Here is a 6958-nt window from a genome sequence, read left to right on the forward strand (position 1 = left end):
TTCCCAGCACCACATCAACAAGGCTGGGCAGTCCTTGTAAACAAAAATAACCAACATGGTTTTGACACCGATATGAAAATTCAAATAACTGGGATGGAAGCAGATCTCAAATGGATCAGCAAGCTTTCCTTTATTCTGCAAAGTCAATCAATCAGACATTGGAGGAGCAATCTGCCAGGTAGAAAAATGGCCACCGGTTACAGAAAGGGTTGTTTTATAGTTTACAATGAGGGTGGTTTGATTATTGCAAACTGAAGCAGATGTGTTGGTTTGGACATGTATCAGTCAGCGTTCCCTAGAGGAACAGAATCAACAGGAAGTATGATTATAAAAGGGGATTTACTAGATTGGCTTACACAACCAGAAGCTGGATAGTCCACAATGGCCGTCTGCAGCTGGAGAGCTGGAAGAACCAGCAGCTGCACAGTCCAAGAGGCAGAGGCCCCAGAAGAAGAAGGATCAACAGTGCTACCCTAGCCCCAGACCAACGCTTCTGGAAACTACCTGGAGAATCACTGGCAGACTCTGCTTTGGAAGAGTGAAGAAGGGAGACTCTGATATCCTCAGAGGATAGAAGCAGCAATCAAGAACCTGTTCAAGAAGAGCTGAACTTGCATCTGCATCTGCTTCCTTGTTCTTCCAGCTTTTATTCCATCTAAGCCACCATCCTATTGGGTGGTACTGCCCACACTCAGGAAGGGTCTCCACTTCAGTTGGCTATCATACATGCCAATCATTCCTAGACACACCCTCATGGACACACCCAGAAGCCTCTTAATCATCAGTATCTCTTAATCTAATCAAGTTGACAATTCAGATTAACCGCTACAGACAGTAAGAAAAGAAGTTGTAAAAAGCCTGAAACTCATTGTCACTTGGAAAAGCTCAGAACTCGGTGTTCACTGCTTATCTTCTTCCTCTGGAACCTGTTGTTACCTACAACTTCACTATTTTCTTTTCTCCTTCCAGGACTCATGGGTAATAGGAAAGGGTGAAAGTCCAGGGTCCAGCGTTTCAGTATCCGCCTCCTCTCTCTGGACCCATTGTGGTTGGGAAGGGATGGATGTTTGCTTTTGGTGAAGATGCTGGGGATCAAACAGGGTAGGCAGGAGAGTTTGCCTTTTCCCCGGGGAAAATCCTGGGAGAGGATTTACAGGAGAGGATTAATGATTGCCTTCCTCCTCCAGTTTCCTCCAGCTCAGACAGTTTTGAGGGGCTGTCATTTCCCTGTCCCGGGGATTCTCATTTTACATATCTTTCATTCCTGTCACGGGAGATGTCTCCAAAGAAGGGCCTGAGGAGTTTCCAGAGGAGAGAGGGAACTCGGTGCAGGATGAGTGGGGTTCTTGGCATACCTTACGGACAAGAACTTCAGCACAAGCCAGACAAAGGCACAGATGGGTTTATTTGGGAAGGTAGATACACATCAAAGGAGAAGGTGGGCTGTCTCAGGAGTAAGAAGCCCTGCCTTGGGTTGGGGTCCAATATTTACAGAAGGGCTGTATTAGGGGCTGGACTGAGGGGGATCCAGGCTGGAGCTGTGTGACTTCATGCCTGTTTCCGGTGCCTGCGTATTTCCCTGGCACACGCCAGGGTTTCCAACTGCATTTTCTGCATCTCAATGGCTTGAGGGTTTTTCTGTTCAGTTTCTGCATTTTCTCTCTTTTTCCTAAATCCCTAACTCAGTCCCAGCTACTTGGGAGACTGAGACAGGAGGATTGTTTGAGCCCAGGAGTTCTAGGCCAGTCTGCACAACACGGGGTGGGGGGGTGGCAGTGAGGGGACTGGACAAAGGAAACCTGCCCTGGCACAAGGAGACTCCCACTTCTTCCTGCCGCAGACTCCTCCGCTTCCTTGCTTATCCTGGTTCTCAGGCTTTGCTTCCATTTTGGGAACAATATGTTGCCATTAAATTTTATTTTGTAGAAGTTGGATGAAACATCTGATCTGGTCCTGTTACCGAAAGCTTGGGCCTCGTCCCTGATGCCAATCCAACAACTCCTCATCAGGAGGAACAGGGGAAACTATGTGACCATCCTAATCATGCAGAAATGGGTTTGAACAGAGCCCTTGCTGCTCTGCTACCACAACTTATTTTTGTTGTTTTGTTTGTTTTTGCGGTGCTGGGGATTGAACCCAGGACCTTGTGCTTGCAAGGCAAGCACTCTACCAACTGAGCTACATCCCCAGTGCACAACTTACTTTTAAAACAGACAAGTCTCTTCCTCTTCCTCTCTCCCTGCTCCTCCCTCATCTCCCCTGCCTCCCTAATCTCAGGGGAAACAGGATTACCTTTCTTCCCAATCCTAGGTTTATTTGTCTGTCCTTGAGCACACACCCAGCACAGGAACAAAGTAATCCAGCCTTTGAGGATGGCTTTAGAAGATCTCAGAAATGACTGTCTCCCAAATGAACAAGTGAATTACAACTCCAACAGAGAACACGTGGAATGTAGCCTTTGAATCACCTCTTTAAAAGCCCCCTGTTCCTGCTGATGGGCAGAATCACGGCCTCTGGGACAGGAGTCCCCTGTATTTCTCTTTGGCTAGCAAAGCAGTAAACCTGTTTTTTTTCCTTTTTCTCAAAACTGTGTCCTTATTATTGGATTGGCATTAGGGACAAGGACCGAGCTGTCAACCACAGAAAGAACATCTGATAGAATTCAAACCCTCTCATGGTCCAAATCTGAACAAATTAGTCTCAACTTAAAAAAGAACATCTGCAAAATTCCTAGAATTGACAAAACCAAAACAAAACAATAAAAACAATTCAGAATATACTTCTAGTTTTGGTTCGGTATGTCCAACAGGCTACCACATCTACACTCAAGCACAACTCAAAACGTATTGCCGTGCAGTGGTAATAGGTGTCTGTGTGTGCCAACCATGTTTCTAGCGCCTGAACATTTGTGTCTAACCTATGTCCTACATGCATATGCTGGACAGGCTGGTATTATGCCTGAGTCACCTCATCCTGACTTCCCACCTCCCTGACACCTGCCTCCACCTTCGGGAAGCATCACCTCCTGTGCCCACACCCCTAACCACCTCCCTTACCAAACTTTCATGCCGTTATGGGTTAGATTTCAGATGTTCCCCAAGAAGCCAGGTGTTAGCACGAAAAGACCGGGCAGGGGGTGCAGGGATGAAATGGTGCCCCTGGAGCTCAGTTTCCTGGTGGAAAATGAGCCCACTGAACAAAGAAAGGGACTAAATATACCTAGGTTATTTTGAGGGGTGGTCTAGAGTGCATATCAGTTTCCTTGGATCCTCAGGAATTTGAGCTTTTGGTCAAGGTCTGTGGGCAGTGTCTGAAGAGGAGGAAATGAACGCCTCCTAGAGACGGTTATCTCAGGGGTGATAAAACACCTCCTCCCTGTCAGCGGCTGGCACCTGGAAAACATTTGTCTTGGGAGATGAAAGTTGTCAATGCATGGCCTTCATTCTTTTTCTCAGACCTCATTATCTGGAGAATTTCTCATTCTCTATATCCATTACCAGGCATGGTGGCATACATTTATAATCCCAGCGGCTTGGGAGGCTGAGGCAGGAGGATCACAAGTTCAAAGTCAGCCTCAGCAACTTAGCAAGGTTGTAGGCAACCTAGTGAGACTCTGTCTCTAAATAAAAAGTAAAAAGGGCTGGGGATGTGGCTCAGTGGTTAAGCACACCTGGGTTCAACCACTGGTACCAAAAAAAAAAAAAAAAAAAAAAAATCAAATGCTCCTCCAAAAGTCATGTGTTAAGGTCTTGGCTCACAGCCTGTGGTGCTACTGCAAGGTGGTGGGAGCCTAATGGAAGGAAGTTGTAATGTATAAAGCTGCACCCCCGCCCATCAGGTACAGCCATTTTCCCCGCCTCCCAACCACTTGTCAATCTGTGAACATCCTGGCAAGCTATTGGTTCATCAGTCAGCTTACAAGTATCCTTCTCCAATATTGGTCCCCTGTTAGCCCGACAGAATTCAACTGTTTACTGTAGCTTCCCGCCATTTTTTTCCCATTCTTCTGTCTGTCCTCCTCACTTTTCTCTATCCTCCTGGCTTTCCACTCTCTCTAGCGCATGCCCTTTCTTTTCCTTTCTCTTTTCCTCTCATTTTCTCTCTTACGCTGCAGGGAGACACTCTGTTTGCTTAATAAACTCCCTTATGTGATTTCCTGGGTCTGGCATGGTTCCATGGAAATTCCCTTACAGAAGTTAACTCACTGGGGGCATGCCCTCGAAGGGGACTGTGGGACCCCTGACCCCGGCCACCATGAAGTAAGCAGCTTTGCTCCTCCAGTGCTCCCTCCTGATGCCAGTGGTGAAAATAAATCAGGATTGGGTTCCTTTCCCCCAATGTTGAAGACTGAACACCCAAGAAATGCTGAGGCAAGAGCAAAAAGTGTTATTTAAAAGATAGAATAGAGAGGGAGGGGGGGAGGGAGAGAGAGAAAGAGACAGAGAGACTTCTCCAGAGAGGAGGGAGTGGGGTGTCCTGCCCCTTTTATCGATTTTAGATTTCCTTTCTTCTCATGCCCCCTCCTCCTCTTCTCTTGCCTAGGTGACCAAAGGGTGGAGTGACCAAGAGTGGGAAAGGAGCCCTCCAGAGGTACAGGCAGGAAGGGAGTCACCCAGAAGGTACTTCATTAACTCCTAGCTGGAAGGAACAATTCCCTGGAGGCAGGTGACCTTGGCAACAGGTTGGAGGAGGGGGAGTGCTCTGGAGGCATTAGCATTTTATTTCCTTTTGAATCAGCCCTCATCTTCCTGACCCAATCATTCATTATCTACACTGACTGTCCTTTGGACCTGGTCTCACTCCTATGATGTTCCGCCTGGCTACCAAACCCAAACATGATACAACTGAACCAGGGAAACCTCTGAAACCATGAACCCAAATAAATCTTTCCTTCTTTTAAGTCGATGTTTCCCAGGTATTTTGTCACAGCAATGAAAGCTACCACACATGCTTCTTGGGCCACTATCTACCTGACCCAAACACCCCAGGCAACCAGGGGATCACTCAGGTATCCCAGATATACTAAAATTGTTCAAACTAGCCAATCCTAGGCCTGGCTCACCTGAGTTTCTTATGGAAAGCATCAAAAAAGGTCTTATTGTACTCTTCCATCTCCTGTATCCTGGAGGAGCCTAGTACTTCCTCGTGCACAACCTGCTCCCCAGCCCTATCCCCAGGCACGTCTGGTCTTTGTGCCTGATTCCTGTCATTGAGTACCTAAAACCCTTGGAATTTCCTGAGTGATTGGAGTGTCTTGTTATAAACAATGAACCCCTTAGGGAACACATCTGAGTTTATGCTAATGAGGTGACTTAGGTGGGTCCCTAGTTAGTCTCAGGGTAGAAATTCATAATTACAGAGTGGGAGTTATTACTCCCACCTACCCATCTCTGGGAGGGACGGGGCTGGAGATAAGGCTCTATGAAGAGTCCCGAATGGAATTTGATGAGCTTCTAGGCTGTTGAAGTGTAGACGGTTGGGAGGTCAGAGAGAGCCTGGAAGCACTGCACATCTCTTCCATCTGGCTGCTCCTAAATTGTGTCCTTTACAATCAACTCTAAGTATCAGTACTTCCCTGAGCTCTGTGAATCTTTCTAGAAAGTGAATGGAGTCCAAGGAGGAGGTTGGGTCAAACCTGGTCCAGCTACACTTCTGATGTATGGTCACTGTGGTACCAGTTTTAAGAATGTGGAGGTTGGTTTGTTCTAGCTCAAGCTGGTTGAAAGCCCTGACCCTTCAGCTGGGCCTTGGCAGTTGTCTGGTGAGAGATGTTGGGACTTTTTCTGAACATATATCCTATGAAGAGTCAGAAAGCGTGACTGACTGTCTAGTCCATGGATGACCTCAGTCGGTTTTGCCTCCAATCATCTTCTCCTATGCCCCAGGTCACCCTGCTTCTTTATTCTATAAATAGGCCTAAGCCCTGACCTCAGGGAGGCAGATTTGAGCCTCACCTTCTTGAGTATCTTCTGTTTTTTTCTTTGGTGATGTTAGGATTGAATCCAGGGCCTCGCACATGCTAGGCAAGCGCTCTACCACTGAACTATATCCCAAGCTCCCCTTTATTTATTGTTATTTCCTATTTTGAGACAGGGTCTCACTAAACTGTTAAAGCTGGTCTCAAGTTTGTGATACTCCTGCCTCAGCCTTCTGAGTAGCTGGGATCACAGTTGTGTGCTACACATCCTGCTGTGGTCAGTATCATGATCAAACTTTTTCTGTTCCATGCATCAGTTTCAATGGCTGATAGGCTGCTACGTATTGGGTACAAACATCCAATCCATATTGCACCCTGCACACTGGAGTCGCTGGGTCCCTCACCAGACTGGGCATCTCAGGGTCCTGTGCTTTTTCAGGGTCCTGTGCTTTTTGTGCCATAGGTAATATTCAGGCATTTTAGCTGTACGTAATGGGAGAAATAAGGAAATTACTGATACCACTGTTGACCGGTGACGAGTTCTGCTCCCTCTAATGTTGAAGTTTGAACACTAGAGAAGCACGCCAAGGCAAGCATATGAAGCAGGTTTCATTTAAAAGTAGTAATAATACAGACTTCTCCCGGGAGGGAGAAGGGGGCCATAACTGATGTTCTAAAGTCCCCAAAGTGAGCACAACCTACCTCTTTTATAGGTTAAAGTCTCTTTTGTTCTCCAGTTCTCTTCCCCTTATCTCTCCTTCCTGCCTACGTGACTAGGCCTGGTTTTGCATAAAGTGAGAAGCCTGGGGCAGGGGGAGGGACAAGGTGATTCAGGCAGGTAAGGGCCCAGGGGGCATTAATTAGCAGCTCCATGCTTGCAGTCCTTGATAAAGGCAGGTAAATTTGGTCATCAATGGGCTCCGGAGATCCTTGACATTCCATTCTCCCAGGGGCAGTCTCCAACTTCCAGAGGTAGATGGCTTTCATGGCCTTCATTTCCTCCATTTGACCCGATCCCCTATTTCTTTTCTTTTTTTTTTT

General features: G+C 47.0%; 1 non-coding gene across 1 annotated transcript; it reads right to left on the reverse strand.

Annotated features, from left to right (window-relative positions):
• Positions 1-2115: 2115 nt before the first annotated feature.
• On the reverse strand, positions 2116-2189 carry Trnaa-ugc (transfer RNA alanine (anticodon UGC)). The gene has a single exon. It is a non-coding gene; the product is annotated as a tRNA-Ala (tRNA).
• Between the last annotated feature and the right edge of the window lie 4769 nt (positions 2190-6958).

The sequence above is a fragment of the Sciurus carolinensis genome, chromosome 15, assembly GCF_902686445.1.
Source record: "Sciurus carolinensis chromosome 15, mSciCar1.2, whole genome shotgun sequence".
Lineage (NCBI taxonomy): Eukaryota > Metazoa > Chordata > Mammalia > Rodentia > Sciuridae > Sciurus > Sciurus carolinensis.